The 20,353-nt window shown below is 37.3% G+C and overlaps 1 protein-coding gene across 9 annotated transcripts in view; it reads right to left on the bottom strand.

Moving 5' to 3' along the window:
- Window positions 1-20,353, bottom strand: part of NSD3 (nuclear receptor binding SET domain protein 3) — a 102,665-nt gene that overhangs the window by 69,663 nt on the left and 12,649 nt on the right. The gene's annotated exons all lie outside the window — the stretch shown is intronic.

Below are 20,353 nucleotides of genomic sequence, written 5' to 3'. Positions count from 1 at the left end.
CACTCTTGCTTGGGTCATTGTGTTATAATCTTTGCATTATAGCCATTGCATTATACTCTTACAATTATTGCATCTCCTCTAGGAGGTGTCTAAAGATGCCCACATTATGTAACAATGTTATAATATAGATAAGTACCTGTTAGGAAATGCTCTAAGAGCACTCTGCTTTGTCATAATGTTTGATAAGCCCACATCTTGAGACAGAGGATTAGTGGGGAGTCCAGATATTATTCTGATAATCCCATAAACATTTCTTCTAGAAAGCTCTAAGGCAGAGAGGATTTCACTACTGTATGAAGTCTGATGAACTGATTGTAGCTGCTGGAATTCCATGAAGGATTCTGAGGCTATAGCCCAGTTAATTCTATGACTGATTAAAAATGTCTACTATTTTGGGTCTAGCAGGATTTACCATAATGATATATCAAGTAACCCAAAAGAGTAAAGGGAAGAGGGAAACAAAAACTGACAACACACTTTTCAAGGTGTGTCCAATTAAACAGTTGCTGTTTATTCTGCTGTTAGCAAATGGAAAGAATTTTGGAAGTTCCAAGACTGCAAACAAATGAATACGAGAGTGTACAGGAAATCAGACTGCCCATACTGCTGTACAGTGGAATTGGGTGTTAGCACACTCGTTTTTTTAGCATCTATTCTGGGCCACCGCTTTACACACTGTCTTATTTAATCCTCATAACAACTTTGCAAGATAGGCATTGTGACTCCTCATTCATGGTTGAAAGAAACTGAGCTTCAGAGGGCTTAGGTGGCTTGCTTAAACCACAAAGCAAAGGGGGCAGAATTAGGATTTGAATCTAAGCATGTCTGACTGTAAAGACACTGATTTTTACCACTATACCACTTCCACTTCCCTCAGCTATAAGTTCTGAGAGGAGTTGCTTCTTTTGTTCATGTACTTTATTCCTTGGTCACCACCAAAGTAACAACTAACTATTCTGTAATAACCACAACTAACAAATAGTGCTTAGCATGTGCCAGGAACCACTGTAAGTGCTTTACATACAGTACTACATTTAATCGTCCTAACAACCTTCAGGTAGGTATTAATATTAGTTCCCATTACAGATGGGGAAATAGAGGCACAGAGAGGTTAAATGACTTGCTCAAATGCACAAGGCTAGTCAAATGCACAGAGCTGGGATTCCATCCAGGAAGTCTGGTTTCACAGTCTCTGATCCTAACCAGCATACCATACTGATAATGCTGATAAATGTTAGAAATCATTTCTTTATATATAGCTTAAGAATTGAAACATTACCCTAATTTGACCCTTGGCAAAAATGTATAGCTCACAGACACAAGAAAAGTATGTTCTAAAATTCTGTAAACACATGGGACAACTGTACAGGTGGAATTCAAAAGTTCTTCGAAGTTCCAAGTTGAAGTTAAATACTGAAATTTGACAAGATGCAACCTGTGTTTTTGGTTCTCATAACTGTCGTGTACAAGATCAGCTTCCAGATTAGTCTCCCAAATTACAGTCTACAGAGGCTTTCAGGCATATACATCCAGTGACAAAAGTTTGTGATTTAGTTTCGAACACAAACTTTTAAGAAGTTTGGTATTTTCCACCTTTTCTTCTCTTCTCTCGCCCAAGAACCAAATATTTCATTTTAGTTTGAATTAAGAATAAAAATAACCTTACCATCTTACAACTATATAGGAGTTTACAATTACAGAGTGTTTTCATATGCATTCTCGATCCTCAAAACAATCCTGTAAGGCTGATAGGGCAGGTGTTAGCTTCATTTTTTAAGATAACATTGAATACTTGAGATGCTGAATTTTCCAAGACTACAAAGCTAATTAGTGATTAAGTCTGAAAAAGAATCAATCTCTTGACTTCTAATCCTGTGATCTTTTCCACAATATCTCACTGCCAGAGAATATCCGACTATCCAAGACAACCATACTAGAACCGTAAGTCATAGGTTCAAAAGAGAATGCATCATCTTTTCTCTAATTCAGACTTCGTTTCAGACTACCCCAGGTTTGTTGTTGCTTCCGCTCTTTTCCTAGCTTCCTAGGCTAGAAGCCTCAGGCTCATGGATGATTATTCTTCACTCTCTTCTTTAAGCCATAAAACTAGTGACTGAACAAATCTTGCACTTTCTTCCTTTGAAATCTTTCTGATTTGTTCTTTGATCTCTACATCCACGTCAGGCCACACCCTCAGCACCTTACCCTGAACTATGACAACTGATTTTCTAGATAGTTCTCACCTTTAACTTCTTCCTGCACAGCAGTTAGATGATGCATACTAAAACCAAACTTTGATGTCTATTCCCTTACTAAGAAACTCTAAAGCTCCATATTATAGAAAGTCCCTTACATGCCTTTCCATAATCTGACTTTTTCCTACCCAACCCAAAATGCGTATGAATGAATTTTTCTGAGCACAGTATTACTCTCATTTTACAGATGAGAAGAAATGGAGCTCAAAAAGATCAAGTGATTTGCCTTTAGTCACATAGCCAATAGAAGTTGAATAAAATGGTGAAACTCAGATCTCCTAACTCTAATATAGGACTCTTTACATGGCAGCTGCCTCATAACCTGCAAACTATCCAAACTTCCTACTTTTCCCCCCAATATATTCCATACCCATAATCCAAATGCCTGTTCGACAGCTTCTCTCATATCTCACAAGCATCTTAAGATACCTAATGAACTCTTGGTTTTTAGTCTACTTAAAGGTGTCCTTCCCCAAGTCCTTCCCATGAGAATAAAATGAAACCTCCATCTATTGGTTGCCCAAGCCAGAAACCTGGGAATCATGATACATCCCTTTCCCTCACTCCTACTCTTATCCAATCTATCAGTAAACTCCCTGAGTTTTATCTCCAAAGTACATATATCTCACATCTGTCTGTTTCATTCCATCTCTTTCGATCTTCATGCTAGTCCAAGATCCTCACCTAGTCTATTCCACAGCTATCTTCCCAGTCTCCAGGCTTCTTCTCCTGCTTCTCTACAATCTATTTCCCCATATAACAACCAGTCACCTTTTAAAAACTAATCCAATTGTGTGCCTACCCCTCAAAATACAGCAAGGAAAATTAATGACTGCCATACTCAAAAACATGGATGACTCTCACAAATGTAATTTTGAGTGAAAGAAGTCAGATACAACGATTCCATTCATATAGTATATAGTGTGATTTCATTTATATAAGATTTAGGGACCAGCCTGGTGGTGCACCAGTTAAGTGTGCACATTCCGCTTCATCGGCCCAGGGTTCGCCAACTCGGATCCCAGGTGCAGACATGGCACCGCTTGGCAAGCCATGCTGTGGTAGGCGTCCCACATATAAAGCAGAGGAAGATGGGCACGGATGTTAGCTCAGGGCCAGTCTTCCTCAGCAAAAAGGGGAGGATTGGCAGTAGCTAGCTCAGGGCTAATCTTCCTCAAAAAAAAAAAAAGAGAAAGATTCAAAAACAGGATAAAGTTAAAACCAAATCTATGGAGATAGCTGTTAGAACAGTAGATGCTTATAAAGGGGGCCATAAGGGAGATGTCTGAACTGCTAGTTATATTTAATTTATTGATCTAAATAGATGGTTTACTCAAAGAAACAAAAACAAAAGAACAAAACTGTGGTGTAGTGGTTAAGTTCATGCGCTCTGCTTCAGTGGCCCAGATTCCTGGGTTTGGATCCCAGGTGTGGACCTACACCACTCGTCAGCCATGCTGTGGCGGGGACCCACATACAAAGTAGAGAAAGAATGGCACAGATGTTAGCTCAGGGCTAACCTTCCTCAAGAAAAAAAAGAGGAAGACTGGCAACAGATGTTAGCTCAGATCAAATCTCCCTCAGAAAAAAAAGAAAAAAGAACAAAACCTTCAATGCCTTCCCACTGCACTCAAATAAAATCCAGACTACTTATCATGCCCAGCAAGCCTCTGCACAGTCAGGCCTCAGTTTACATTTCTGAAGTCATCTCCCAACACTCTCTGCTGCAGGTATTGCACTGCAGCCACACTGGCTTCTTTCTAGCTTCTCAAACGTGTCAACTTCATTTGTGTAATTAGGATTTTCACATGTGCTGCTCCAGCTCCCTGAACACCCATTGTCTCTCAGGGAGGCCTTCTGAGGTCCACTGCTCATTCTCCTCACTAAGCCTGTTTTTTCTCTTTCATAGCAATTACCATAATATGTTATACAAATATGTGCTTGCTTTCTTACTGTCTATCTCCCTCACTCAACTGCATGCTCTAAAAGGGCAGGGACCATGTATATCTTATGCAATGCTAGACACTCAGTATTGTTTAGTTAGTAAATGAGTGAAAGAGTCCCTGTCCTCAAAGGGCTCATAACTAGTATACCTCCATTTACCTACCAGATTTCTGGTGATATTAGCCCACAACATAACTTTACTCACTCACTAATCCCTTGTTTGACAAAAATGTGTTATGCTCATTGTAAAATATAAAAATAAATAAAACACTGACACCCATAGTTACCTGGTCAACTGATCTTCCACAAAGATGCCAAAGCAATTCAAGGGGAAAGGACAGTATTTTCAACAAATGGGGCTGGAACAACCAACAGCATATCCATATGGAAAAAGTGAACCTCAACCTTTACTTTACATTATACACAAAAAGTATCTAAAATTAGTTTATAAATCTAACACTAAAGTCAAAACCATAAAAATGCTAGAATAAAACATGGAAGAAAAACCATTGGGTTAGGCAAAGATTTCCTAAACAGGAAACACCACGAAATATGAAAGAAAAAGATTGATAACATGGACTTCAAAATTAAAAACTTTTGCTCTTCAAAAGACACAGTTAAGAAAATAAAAAAGTGAGTTATAGGCAGAGAGCAAATATTTGCAAAACACATATAGGAGTTCCCCGTTCTCCATGGTTTCGCTTTCCCCAGTTTCAGTTACTGTCGTCTGAAAATACAGTAATGCATCGCTTATCAACAGGGATACGTTATAAGAAATGCATTGTTAGGTGATTTCATGGTTGTTCGAACATCATAGGGTGTACTGAAGGGGAACAAAATTTGCCACCGCAAAAAGTGTCTCTTTAGTATGAGGATTATTTTAGGCTAATTACTTTTAAGAAACAAAAGGCTCAAAAGTTTTTCTTGCTACCTCTTCGTAACTGCCTAAAAAAATTCAGATAAAAAAACCTGTCTCAGGAAGTGAGCTATATCACCTCAGCATAACATGAACTAGGTGGTAGACAGGGAGGGACCTAGGAAAGCCTGTTTGTTGGGCTCCCCTCTGTGTTCTTCTGTTTCCATGTGGCCAAACAAACCCGTTTTCCAAATGTTTGCCCCTTATCACCTACCTGTGAACTGCCTTCCTTCCCATTGAAGTCCCCTGACATCTTCTTTTGTCTTTAGCTGAGGAGGGTGTTTAAGGTGAGAGCTTCAGCCATTTTGATGAGTTACTGGTATTCCTGGGAGCACCCCATGTATACATGTTATTAAGCTTTTGTTTTTCTCCTGTTAATCCGACTTATGTCAATTTAATTCTTAGACCAGCCAGAAGAACCAAGTAGGGGAGAGGGAAATTTATTCCTTCCCTGTAGTACTTACACAAACCTAGATGATACAGCCTACTACACACCTAGGCTATCTGGCACTAATCTTACCAGACCACCATCGACACTGTTGACCGAAATGTTGCTATATGGCACATGACTGTATTAAATGGAAAATTCCAGAAATAAACAATTCATAAATTTTAAATTATGTGCCGTTCTGAGTAGCATGATGAAATCTTGCGCCGTCCCACCCTGGATGTGAATAATCCCCTTGTCCAGCTTATCTACACCATATACGCTACCTGCTCTAGTCACTTAGTCTTGGTTATCTGATTGACTGTCTCAGTATCGTGGTGCTTGTGTTCAAGTAACCCTTATTTTACTTAATAATGGTTCCAAAGCACAAGAGTAGTGATGCTGGCAATTCGGATATGCCAAAGAGAAGCTGTAAAGTGCTTCCTTTAAGTGAAAAAGTGAAAGTTGTCAACTTAATAAAGAAACGAAAAAAATCGTATGCTGAGGTTGCTAAGATCTGCGATAGTTTTATTACAGTATATTGTTGTGATTGTTCTATTTTATTATTAATGTTATTAATCTCTTACTGTGCCTAATTTATAACTAAACTTTATCATAGGTACATATATATAGGAAAAACATTGTCTATATAGAGTTCGGTACTAGCCATGGTTTCAGGCATCCACTGGGGGTCTTGAAACATACCCCTGTGGATCAGGGGGACTACTGTATCTACCAAAGAACATCCTTATACTCTTACATTCTAGGAAATGGAGAGAGACCCACTAAGGCTTTCTGAGCAGAAATGAGACAAGTGAAATGACAGCTTAAATATTCATTCCTTCACAGATTACTTACTAATTGTAAACAGAAATACGTATAAGAGAGAGATCTGACAGGCACCATTTTAAACAAGTGATTAAACACGGCATTACCAACAGCAGGACAACCCAGCATTATGTGCCTCATGATATGATTCATTAACACATCATCATCTCCAAAGTATTTTTCCCAATGCTTAAACTGCATCTCAAAATGAGGAAACAATCAGACAAATCCAAAATGTGAAACACAGTCTTGGACAACTGGCCTGGGCTCTTCAAAAAAGCTAATGTTATAAACAAACAAACAAACAAGAGGTGGAAAGACCATTCTAGATTTTAAAAGATTTAACAACCCAACACAATGCATGAAGAGTAAAACAAAGGAGGTAAGATGTTAACCATTAGCTAATCCAGGTGTTGACTGTAATATTCTTTTAACTTTCCTAAAGGTTTGAAAATTTGAAAAGTAAAACGCTGGGAAAAAATAAAAAATAAATAATTTGGCTAGGGTTTGGAAGAAGCATTGAAAAGAAAAGCTACAGTTTCTTAAGGTAGTAGAAGCCTGCATTAAATAGTGACACCATACTCTGATCAAATAAGCCAAATGGTCCACATTGTTCTATTTTTTAGAAAGTCTCAGCATGATTGGAGCCATGCTTTTTCATATTATGCCTCCACCTAATTCAATAATGCAATAAAGAAAGTAGTTTTGATGATTTAAAAAAAAGATATTTTAGGACTATAACTAAATTCCTCTCCATAGTGATTTTTCTATGTACTGCAGTCCGGCAGCTGGCCTTCAAACAGCAGACACGCCAACTGACAGAAGAGTTAAGACCTTCCGGCGTTAGGAGGCTCTCTAGTGAGCACAGTGGTTCAGAGTACAGGCTCAGAATCAAACTACTAGGTTCAAAAACCCAGATCCAAGGCTTGTTACCTATGTGACTTTAAGCAACTTAATCTCTGTTTCCTCATCCAGAAACTGTGGAGACTTATAATTGTCTACGTTGTACAGTGTTGTGGTAAGAATTAAGAGCTAATCCATGAGCAGTGCCTTGAGCATAGTTAGAGCTCAATACCTATTGGCTACATCATCATTTAGTGCAACACTGGGCACACAGAACTTGTGAAAAACCTGTCTCTGACCTAAAAGCATTTATAATCTCTTTGGTATACTAGACAAGATAAGATTTTATGTGCAAGACTCATAAAATAGTAGTAAACAATATGAACACTGTGAAACAGAAGGTGACTAAGAAGTAAATCGTGTTACCAATACAATTATAACTGGCACTTGAGAAGAACAATGTTCACTAGACAAGGAGGCATTTAGGCCACGAAATACAGGCAGGATGTGGAAGTTAGGTGTTTTTCACCCACTAATTTTAAAATTAGTCAGTACAGGCCACCAAAAACTCATTCCTTTGTTCTTAAAAAATCCCTGATAAAGATGGTATGTTTTAATTTTTTTGGTATTACTAAAGTCAAAATAATAATGGCTAACATTTGAGGAGTTACTTTGTCAATACTATCCTAAATGCTTCACATTTCTTATTTCACTCCTCATAACACCCTTTTGAGGAAATACTATTACTATCCCCATTTGGCAAATGAAAACTGAAGGCCAGCATGATTAAGTAACTTGCCCATAGACAGACATCTTGTAAACGCAGAATTCAAACACAGGCACTCTGTTCCACAGCGTTTGCTCCTAACAAGTAAGCTCGTTTCCCACAATCCCTAAGGATGTAAAGTAAATAGCAACAAAAACAAAACCATTCATTCTTTACACTTCCCCAATACCACTTCCCAAAATTAACAATTTGGCAGGAAACTAAATAATGGTACTAGTCTTCGACTCATTCTAATATGTACTTCCAAGCAAATGAAACTACTACAGGCAAACAATTTATGACACATTCTTCCTGACCAATGTTTCTAGTTTTCTTTTTAATAAGTAAATCAATCAATGAATTTTTTTTCTTAATTTTATTGAAGCTGTCCACAGTTTTAAATGAAAAAAAGTTGAAAATTATTAACTACTGCTTTACAGCTCATTTATTTACCAATTTATTCATGAGGTGAGTGATAACAGAAAAGTTGACAGAATCCTTAAGTCAAATTTTAGATACAAAGTGGGGGAAAAAAGCATGTCACATGTTTCAGATGAACAGCATAACTATATCAATTAAGTATTCATGATGTGTTAAATGAATAGTTTAAGTCACTACAATAAAGTTTTAAAATGAACAATTCTCTTTGGTAGACTGTACATATTTCTGGATTCTACTTTACAAAATTACATGCTGTGCTGTATATACTCAGTTTTCTATGTTTAACACCAGTCTCTTCTCAATGAGAGAAAATTTTACATTTTATTTATTTATTTATTTTAAAGATTTTATTTTTCCTTTTTCTCCCCAAAGCCCCCTAGTACATATTTGTATACTTTAGTTGTGGGTCCTTCCAGTTGTGGCATGAGGGACGCTGCCTCAACGTGGCCTGACGAGCAGTGCCATGTCCTCGTCCAGGATCCAAACTGGCGAAACCCTGGGCCGCCGCAGTGGAGCACGGGAACTTAACCACTTGGCCACGGGGCCGGCCCCCTATATTTTATTATATGTCAAAATTCCTCATAGTGATATCATTATACAGGCTTTTGGGAATCAGTGGTGGTTCTACAATGTCATATAAATTACCTACTTCTGTTTTCAGACAAAACTACCCCTTAAATACTTTCCTAGGTTACTTAATTGTAAATCTAACCACATCACTTTCCTAATTAAAATCCTTCAATGATTCCTAGAAAAGGTTGAAGCACCTTGGCCAGCAGAGCACATAAAGCCCTCCAGGCAAAGTCTCTACGTATGGCTCCAACCCCAAGTCACCTTTCCTATGCTAGTAATGTTATATTCCTGGGAATTACTGTATACACTATGATTTCATACTGTGCCTTTACTAATGTTATCTCCTATGCCTAAAATGCCCTCTTAGAATTTTTTGTTTTGCTTGACTTTTAACATCTTTTGAGCTCAGAAAGTCAATTCCAAGAAGTAGTCACTTAAGCTCTAGCCTAGTCTGAGTAACTTTCCTCTGTGTTCCTAAGTTACGCTATGCACGCCTCTTAGAATTAATCACAAAACAATCTGTTCATGTGATTTTCCTAAGAGCAGGAAGTAATTTTATTCCTCCAAATGCTCCTAGAACCCAAAGTGAAGGCTCAGAGGAAGGGCTTAATGAATCTTTAAACTAAATTGTGTAAACTTAAGGAGTTATTAAATATAAATGAAATGCCTCAGAGAGTTATTGAGGATCTTTCCATGGAGAACGCAAGAGACTATAAATGCAGTTATGGTCTCCTCAGGTAACATCCTTGGCAAAATCTGACTGACAACTGCTTACCTAGCCACTACTGAGATTCTCCTCAGCTCTGGGCTAACCTTCCCTGCAAGGCTTAAAGCCCCAAGAGACTGGCAAGAAGTTAAACGAATTTCCGGGGAGAGTCTTTTAACCCAATAAAAGACCAAGAGATACCAAAAACTCCTATATAAGCATATCTATTTAAAACTCTAGTTAGTTATTAATACTGTAGATCTGAAATTCAGAATGTGGAAGCTCTCAAAATGCAATTTTCATAGTTAATTGAATTGGCCTGAACATCAATTTTCCAAATCTATTCCAGCAATTATAATCAATCATACTAAAATACAAATATTGTACTTGATATATCAACATTAGAATTTTTAGAGCTAAAGAAAAATAGTGGAATATAATGTGATTACCACAACACAGTGGAAGAGGGTGGTCTTGCTTTACCCCAGGATAAATAAGGGATCCAGATGTTTCTTTATGTGAACTGTTGTAAGGAACATTTCTCAAGGTTTACGACAAAACCACAGTCTGTATGTGTTTCTATAGTAACAGGAAGGGAGTGCACGCAGACAGTCTACAGTAATGAACCAGCTATGCTGGTTCTTGAAAACCAGGCATTTTTACTGTTTGGTGATTACTGTGGCAAAACATTATAAAAAAAATTTTTTTAAAACACAATGTTCAAAAATTAGAGGATCATTTTGTTTTAAAGCAAAAGATCAAAATGAACTACAATAAAAGAAAGCTTAAGCATACACTCTTTGAGATGTAATAAGAGAAAGCTATCAAATATATTCACATACCAATTTCTAACTGAATGATCATTAATGTTTGAAAATCAGATCTCTTATTTGAAATCAATTTAATAAATACACATATACCCCTCCAAAAAAACTTCTTCAACTGTGACTCACACTTGACGACAGAATATGAAGATTTCTGGATGACAGCATCAAGGGAGATTTTTACTTTACTATTTTTTCCCCAAATCTACACCAAAAAGAAAATGAGAGGGGAGTTAATTTTTAAAAAATATGGTCCATTATTTTCAGTACATAGGTTTGCAAGGGTGAAACTGGAGCTTCTATAAAGTAAAAACTTTAAAAAACAGGCTTAATCTATAGGAACAATGCTAAAATCCTGTAATGCCAGGTTTTAAAAAAGGACTCCATTCTTTTTGGCTCTGTGTTGTATTCATATTTTAATCTAATTATAGGATCAGAGTGAACATTTGATATAGTCAAAGAGCTATAAATTCTGTATTGCCCATTTTGGCTTTCATAATTTAAAAATTATTTAATTGCTAGTAATGTAATAACAAAGATGTATTGTTAAAAAAGAACAGAGGTTATGTTATTTTATCATATCTAATTTAAAACTGTAAGCCATTCATCATTTTTAGAAGTAAGTAGGAGAGAAATATTTTTAAGGAGCCCAAACACACTCCTTTAAAAATCAGCAAACACAGGGGCTGGCCCCGTGGCCGAGTGGTTAAGTTCGCGCGCTCCGCTGCAGGCGGCCCGGTGTTTCCTTAGTTCGAATCCTGGGCGCGGACATGGCACTGCTCGTCAGACCACGCTGAGGCAGCGTCCCACATGCCACAACTAGAAGAACCCACAACGAAGAATACACAACTATGTACCGGGGGGCTTTGGGGAGAAAAAGGAAAAAATAAAATCTTTAAAAAAAAAAAAAATCAGCAAACACAAACTATGAATCATGAACAGGTAGCAAGTTACACTAAAAATCAATATCCTTGCTTCGCAAGCCTTTCTCCATTTTAACTTCACCCAGGAAAAAAAACATCACGGTGAGGATAGGGGTTACGAGGGAAAAAAAGGAAAAAAATCAACCACTTGGTTCTAAGAACTTGACCATGCCTCTGTAGCACCAAAAAGGAAATGAACAACAATGTTTACCTTTTATTCACTAAAAGCAGCTAGAAGTGACAGCATCTAATCTAGCTCTGTTATGGACAAAACGCAACAACTGAATTTGGTAGAGTGATTATACAACTGAAGTCAATCTTTCAAAGAAAATGGATCCTGCTTGAAAATTTTCATCAAGGATATACAAACAAGATGGAAGTGCTTGTCCTATTTGTCTTCAGATTATCTTATCCTATGAGGGAACAAGAACCATATCAGATTACAAGATTTACTATTTTATCCACAAACAAAATAAAGTACTTTTAATGGCATCCAAGCGTTACACAGGTGGTAGATAACACCCATCCATAGCTGCAGGCACAGTGGTACAGAAGCAGGTTATTTCTGACTGGAATTTGGGCATTTTCTTTCAAACGATTTGTTAAATTTCCATGGTAATGCAAATGCTTGGACTTCCGCGACTGGGGGTGGGGGGTGGGGGAGGGCGCCATTATATAACCATATCAAGTCTACAGTTACTTAACACATTTTTAGTTTCCCTATGACTTTTTTAATGAAAAATCAAGGATGTCAAAATTATGAGGTTTGGAAAGACTGCTGGTCAAAAGTCTGAATCATTTAAAGAGGTTTACTACCATTCTGGTTGAGGCTAACTCTGAAAGTTTAATGCTATGATTTAGAGGAAAACATTTTATTTTCTGAACTATTTTTCAGCAATTATACTAATAAAACATCAATTCTCCAAATGACACAAAAGCCTTACGGCATTTTAGTATGTTAAATAAATGTTCCATATTAGTAAATCTTATCTGGATATCTTGACTAAAAGGTACTTTCCAAGGTAGCTTTTTAAAAAGAACCCTAAACGGCTGACTAATTTCTGGGTTAAAGAGGAAAATCTGCTTGCTTTAAAAAATAAGTGATTCAGGAGAGAATATATTCCCTTTGTATTTTCAAGTGATTTTACTCACTTATCCACCAAGATATTAAGCAAATCATGTCATTTTTATATAATTACTCACAACATACATCCAAATCAAGGTAATCTCACTCTGTCTACATCTACTAAACTCAAGATTTATCAACAGAACGCCGACATTTACTCATTAAGCAACCAAGCAAAAGTGTAAGATTGGCCCCTCTTCAATAAATGAAGGAGAAATAACATGTGAATTTGAGGCTTAAAGAAAAAAAAATAAAACAAATAAGTTACCAGGGGAAGAGGGGCAGAGGGTGGGCACAAGGGGTGAAGGGGCATACTTATATGGTATATGACAAACAAGAATGTAAAAGTGAAATCTCACTATAAGCTATTATGACCACAATAAAAAAAATAAATAAAAATCAAACAAACAAAAAATAAATATTGGTGAGATTTTCTCTTCTTTCTCTCCACTAAGGTATAGTATTTTTGTCCTACTTTCTTAAAGACACAGTAATATTCCCACAGAATGAGCTGCTAATCTATTAATTTTATTCAATTTAAATGAGAATGCATAATTTACAGAGAAATCGAAATATATAACGATGTACACCTGAAATGTATATGTTATAAACCAATATTACCACAGTAAAAAAAAAAAAAAAGAAAAAAGAAAGAAGAATGCTGTCATGAAAGGCCACATGTTGTATGATTCTCTTTATATGAAATGTCCAGAACAGGTAAATCCTGGAGACACAAAAATTAGTCACTGTCAGGGGCTGGGAGGAGGGAGGAATGGAGGCTGACTGCTAAAGGGTATGGATCTCTTTCGGGGATGATGAAAATGTTCTGGAATTAGTGGTGATGGTTGTACAACCTTGTGAATATACTAAAAACCACAGAATTGTACACTTTAAAAGGGTGAATTGTACAGTATGTGAATCACATCTCAAAAAAAAAAAGAATGCTCTAAAAGAAATCAAGAAAGCATTTGCATGTCTTTCAACAAAAAAAGTCTACAACATCCATTCAAGGAATTATTGGTTTGTACACAGGTTAAATATGCTTAAAATAAAAACCTTTTACACTTACTAAGCTATTATAATTAAAGTTGAGATGCTGGCAAAGGCAAAGACAATGAAACAGAATAAGACCCTAGACACAGACCCAAGCCCATATGGGAATCTGGCACGTAACAGAAGCAGCACTGCAGATTAGTGAGGAAAGGATGGAAGATTCAAAGAAAGGTACTGGGACAACTGCTTATCCATGTACAAAGCAAATTAGATCCTCACCATATAATACAACACCTCCAGGTGGATTAAAGACAATTATAAAAAGTAAAACTTAAAAACTTAAGAAAAAACAAAAACAAAACAGGAGTAGATCTGTATAAACTCAAGGTGGGGAAGGATTTTTTAAATATACAAAACATAAAGGAACTGATTAATAAAACACACAATGTTAATTAAAAAACTGTATACCAAAAGACAACACAGACAAGTGAAAAGACAAGCCCCAGACTAGGAGAAGATAAATTCAATGCATAAAACAAAGCTGGTTCTCCTCTCCAACTTTCTTCCAGATCCGCCCAGTTCTTGCTATGTTCTTTGGCTGTGGCTTATTGTTTCTCATCTGGATTAGACGAACAACTTCCAAACTGCTCTTTCTCCTTCCAAAGTTGTCCACCTAAAATCTGCTCTCTCCAGCATCAACAGTACTTAAAAACAAAAAATCTCTCAAATTTAATAATCTCCCCTGGCTCTCTATGCCTTAGGATAAAATCCATAAAGCACACCTTTCTTGATTTGGTCCCCACCTACCTGTCCAGCCTCCTCTTCTGCTGCTTCAGCTTTCCCACCTTACCCTCCACCATTCTAGCATTTCCTCTCTCATCAATTGCTCATCTTTTAAATTCTATTCAGACGTGTTAAAATACTCCAAGAAGCTTTCCCAGACCATCCCTTACACATCACACACCCTCTGAAGCCAAGTCAAGTACCCTCTTCTGTTGGCATAGTATCCTACCTATACTCTACCATAGCACTTAATACACTGTGGAGGACCATCTTGACCTAAAGGAAGTGTGTGCATGTGTGTTTGAGAGTGAACATGATCTCAAAACACTTGTGTAAGAAATCACAGTAAAATATTTTATTACATCAATTCTGGATACCAGGTGCTGTCTGCTAATTGCCCTTTCTAGGCTGAGACAAAGCTGGGCTGAGGTTCGTGCCAGCTCCTTCCTTCCCATTCTGCTGCTGCTACAATGGGAAGGAGATCAAAAGTTACAGCTGAGTTGCCAGGTTGTCCCCACCTCAACCTATTCAGGCTTCTCTAATAAAACAAATATTTATTGAGCACCTACTACTTACCAGACACTGGGCTAAGCACTAAAGTTATAGGGATGAAAATCAGCCACGGTTCCTACAGTCGTACAGTTATATTATTAGTGGAGAGAGAAAAGCAATAAACGGAAAGCGCCAGAGATGAGGCTCAGAAATTGCTCCTGGTAAGATTCATTTATTCATTTCCTACTGAGTGCCTGTATTATGTTTAGTCCTGAGTACTAGAGATAAAAAGATGGGCAAGACAGAGTCCCTTCTGAAAGAAAGGGACAAGTGCTCTGGGTGACAAAGGAAGACATCCAAGATTGAGAAGCTGGGGCATGGGGGAGAGAGAGAGAATGCAGGGGACCTCAAAAATTTCCAGGCTTAGGGAACAAAACCTGTGGGAAAGGAGAGGTGCTCCTTTGCTAAGACCTACATTAACCAATACCTAAAACGGTTTCAGTTAAGAATCTTCTTGGCTTCTTAATATCACAGCTTCCAAATTATCTAGATTATTAGAAGGTCCTTTTTTGATATGTTGCAAAACCAAATTATAAATACTTAATGAAAGTACACTACATAATTCAGGGAAATAGAAACAACTTAGATGTCAGAGAATACAGAAAGACTGGAAGTTTATGTTGAAGACATGGAACTACTTCATCTCTGAATCCTTATGCCAATTCCAGTGCCTGGCACAGTGTCAATACACAAATCAATTGTAAACAGAGGGAGTATTACAGTAAGGGGACATAGGACTGGGCTAAAAATTTAACTATTTTCATATGAGCTAATAACCATTAAGTAACTAGTATTACTGAAATGCCACAGGGTGTCTGTTAGCAGCATGCATTTAGAACTGACTGTAAAAGGGGCTGGCCCCGTGGCCAAGTGGTTACGTTCATGTGCTCTGCTTTGGCGGCCCAGGGTTCACCAGTTCTGATCGTGGGTGCAGACCTAGAATCACTCGTCAAGCCATGCTGTTGGGGCATCCCATACAGAAGAACCAGAAGGACCTACAACTAGGATATACAACTACGTACTGGGGCTCTAGGTGTAGGGGGAGAGGAAGATTGGCAACAGATGTTAGCTCAGGGCCAATCTTCCTCACCAAAAAGAAAGAAGAAGAGCTGACTGTACAAATTTGCTTTTCCCTTCCTAAGAAAGGTCATGAATAAAGTTAGAAAGTATCTACACTATGATTATTTATATGTCCAACACAAAACTAGACTAGCAGCAGGTAATCAGGTCACTAAGAGGAAGACACAACAAAAGGAAATTTACCCTCATTATTTTTAAACTTTCAAAATTTTAGTATGTAATATTATATTTTATCAAGTAATCTTTTCATCAGAATTAAATTAGAGTAGAAGATAAATGCCGGGAATACAGAGTATAAACGCATCACATAAAAGAGTCACTGGCTGACAAGAAATTTCTTCTCAGGAAACTTTAAACATTTCTATACCCACATTTCATATGAAGCATGCTACCATGCATCTAATAATTCTACAGGCATATACAAACTATTAACATATTAGGGTTCATATTTTCCAAAACAGTAGGTCTATCATGAAATGAAGCTTTGTCTTTTGTTTCAGTGTCTAAAACTTCAGTCACTACTAATGGGATTAAGAGAAACTGTCACAACGTTATCACTGTAGAGCACAACGCACATTAACAATCTGAAACTCTAATAAAATGACTTCTCTTTTTTCAAATCATCTATAGACTAATACAAAATCTGGAGTAAGCGCAAAATTTATATTACAATGTTGCACTATATTTGAGGTATCTCTGAGTAACTTCATCATTCAGAGAATTGCCAAATGTGCTCAGATATCTAAAGGTCATATTTATCTTTAATTTCCAAAGCATAGGGTAGCAATGCCTTCTTTAGTCATAGAAAAACCAACTGACCAACCAACAAAACAAAACGACTTCAATTCTAGCAAGGGTACTTCTTTGTTTTGCTCATTGCTGTTTCCCTATCCCCTAGGATACAGTAAGTGAATGAAAAAGGCAGCTAAATGAATACAGGGATGGTAGAAAAGACCAAAGGAAATTATAACTGCTGTTTTACTAAATTTTCATTTCCAACCAAGTAATGAAGATAGGAGAAAACATGTTTTGGCTATCAAAATACAGTCAGAAGCACAGCCCCAAATCACAGCATTAGTATTTGCTATAACAGGACTTCAACTTCATAACTGAAAATTATGCAGATAATTTCAATGTGTAACCTTTTTTGGAAACCTCATAAAATTGCTGTGTTATACTAACCTCCAAAATTACTAACATTTCCCAAGAGCCAAATATGAGTTACCAAATCAAATTTGGTCTTTATTATCTGGACTTCATGTAACCCATTGAGCAGGAAGTAAGCAATCCAAAATTCAAATATATGACCGAGAATTAGACTGAGAAGGCAATGCATTTATCAATGAGTCCACGCTCTGAAACAAGGTTTTTCAACCTCAGCACTACTAATATTTTGGGCAAGATAATTTGTTGTGGGGCTGTCTTGTTCACTGTAAGATGTTTAGTAGCATCTTAACCTTTCTACCCACTAGACGCCAGTAGTACAACCCGCTAGTAATAACAATCAAAAACGTCTCCTGACATTGCCAAATGTCCCCTTGGAGGGCAAAATTACTCCAGGGTTGAGAACACTGCCCTAAAGGGATGCTTGCTCAAGTGTAAATGCTTACTGTCTCTGAATGGAAGTATGGGTGAGTTTCGTTCTTGTCTGCTTTGCCTTTTGCTTCTCTGCAGATTCTATAATGATTTTTACACAAGAGTTTTAATATGTTTTTTCAAAAGAAAAAGTACAATTCATTAATTGTAAACTAAGGAAATACTCATATTTATTCAGTTGATACCCTATTTTTAATGACTAATATGCACAGATGTTTTCCTGAATATGAAATATTTTTGAGTATTCAAATATTAAAAACACTGCAACAACTGAGAATAGATCCAGATTTTAATCTATGAGTCTCTCTGAAATTTCAAATGAAAAATACTTAAAAGACGCTTCAAGTAAAACAGTATCGTTTACCAAGCAGTCACGATGTGATGTTCTAAGTGCTTCACACGTATTATCCCATTTAATCCTCATAAAAACCCTGTAAAATGCACACTACTGTCTCCATTTTACAGACGAGGAAACTGAGGAACAAACAGGTTAGGTGGCTTGTCCAAGGTGCCACATATAATAAGTGGCAGAGCCAGGAGTCAAAACCAGGCAGTCTTGCTTCATGACCTGCCCTCTTTACACGTGGTACACTGTCACTGACCTTCGAACCACTCTTCTCTCGTCTGTATTAACTAAGAAAGGCAATGCTTACTGCTACAGGAAACATCCGTATTACTACAATTCATAAAGCCAGCATCTTCAACTTGTACAGAGGCTGAGACAGACAGAATAATGCCCCCCGCTGCTGCCAAATGCCCACATCCTAATGCCTAGAACCTGTGAATATGTCACTTTATGCAGCAAAAGGGACTTTGCAGATGTGATGAAATTCAGGATCTTGCAATGGAGAGATTATGTTGGATTACCCAGGATCCTTATAAGTGAAATAGGGAGGGAGAAGAGTCAGAGTCAGAGAGAGATCTGAAGATGCTATGCTGCTGGCTTTGAAAACAGGCAGGGGATCATAAACCAAGGAATGCAGGTGGCCTCTAGAAGCGGGAGAAGGTAAGGGAACAGACTCTCCCCGAGAGCCTCCAGAAGGGACCAAGCCCTACTAATACCTTGATTTTAGCCCAGTGAGACCCACGTTGAACTTGGACATCCAGAACTGCAAGGGAATAAATCTGTGCCGTGTTTGAGCCACTAAGTTTGACGTCATTTGTCAGATAGACAACAGGAAACTAACACAGAGGCTTCTCTGAAAGCATTTCCGAACACTCACTGTCTTCTTTAGTTCCACTAACATCCCCATGAAGCATATGACAGGGAGGAGGGGAATTCCCTTAGATTTGTTAACCTAAGATATGGGGAACCTGAAACAGAAACATCACTTTAAAAAGTCTTACCCTATCACAACATAAATAGTCCTATCTAGAGATACAAATGGGCTAATGTGACCAACAATTTGTCCCTGGACAGTCAGAAAAAGCCATTAGATTTTAATTGCTGGTAGGGTGTTGCTGCCACCTTTTACACATGCAGAAGGAAAGGACATGATTTCTTCCCATTTTGTTGGCACAGTCACTGCTGCTTTCTATGCTCTGGAGTTTACTTTCATTCTAGTCACAGATGTGATATGAATAACGAAATGGCAGTAAAACCATTACCATGTATGAGACAATAAAGTTATGGGTCCTTCCAGTACTAAAATACTTAGCGTATTTAAGATTTTCAATTTCTGACAACCAAAATTTCTGGGTCACATTGGATTTTGTGGCCGATTTTCACAAAAATAAGTAAAGGGGAAGGAAACTTGTAGTAAAGACATCACTATGGTAAGAACTAATTTTTAAAATCTGCTAATTTAGATATTTAATAGGTACAGTTAAGAAAAGGCTCTCATAGCTGTCCAAAAGAACTATATTAAGCCAATATTTTGTCTTTTTTCTTCTTCTTTTTTCTAAAGACTCTGTCTTTGACCAAACTTTTTCTTTTTTTTGGTGAGGAAGATTGTCCCTGAGCCAACATCTGTGCCAATCTTCCTCTATTTTGTTTGTAGGATGCTGCCACAGCATGGCTTGATGAGTGGTAGGTTCGCACCTGGGATCTGAACACACAAACCCCGGGTCACCAAAATGGAGTGCACAAACTTAATCACTATGCCACTGCACCAGCCCTGAACCCAACATTTTTCCTAATGAATAACTTCTAAGTGGACATTTGTTTTGTAAAGGTAAATAATGTATAAGTTCCCTAAATAAAAAGGCTTTCATTGACATCTTAAAACATTGTTTAACTATTCAGGAATCATATAGAAAAAGATAAGTAAAAATAAAATCCTTTCCATACTCACCATGCTGGCATTTAAAAGTTAGAAATCAAATCACCTAATTTACTATAAGAGAATATTTGATCTCCAACCACCTGGAGATAATTCAAACCAGTATCAGCCAAATATTGCTATATCTGTTAAAGAGCCTATGTCTGCTACACAGAGATGTTCATTCATAGATCATTAAGTCAAAATAACACACTGGAAAATTAGGAGCTGGCAGTTCTCTCCATTCCAAGCAGTGGCATACAAATGACTCTGAGTAATCCTTTCATCTGTTTTTGCCTAAGAGGTTAGGAAATGAGGCTGAATACTCAAAAACTGACCAAGGAAATATTTTTCCCTTTTTTTCTATTCTGTCAAATCTGTAATGTTTTACATGGATAAGATTTATTTAGTACATATGTATATGTCTGGACAAAAGTTTGTTTGTTTTTAAAATAAAGAGTTCCCAGAAAAACTTACAAAATCATTCTAAACAAATAGCCTTAAACTACCCACACT

The sequence above is a fragment of the Equus asinus genome, chromosome 27, assembly GCF_041296235.1.
Source record: "Equus asinus isolate D_3611 breed Donkey chromosome 27, EquAss-T2T_v2, whole genome shotgun sequence".
Classification (NCBI taxonomy): domain Eukaryota; kingdom Metazoa; phylum Chordata; class Mammalia; order Perissodactyla; family Equidae; genus Equus; species Equus asinus.
The sequence above is the reverse complement of the archived record's forward strand: the minus strand, read 5'-3'. Positions and strand labels throughout refer to the sequence as shown.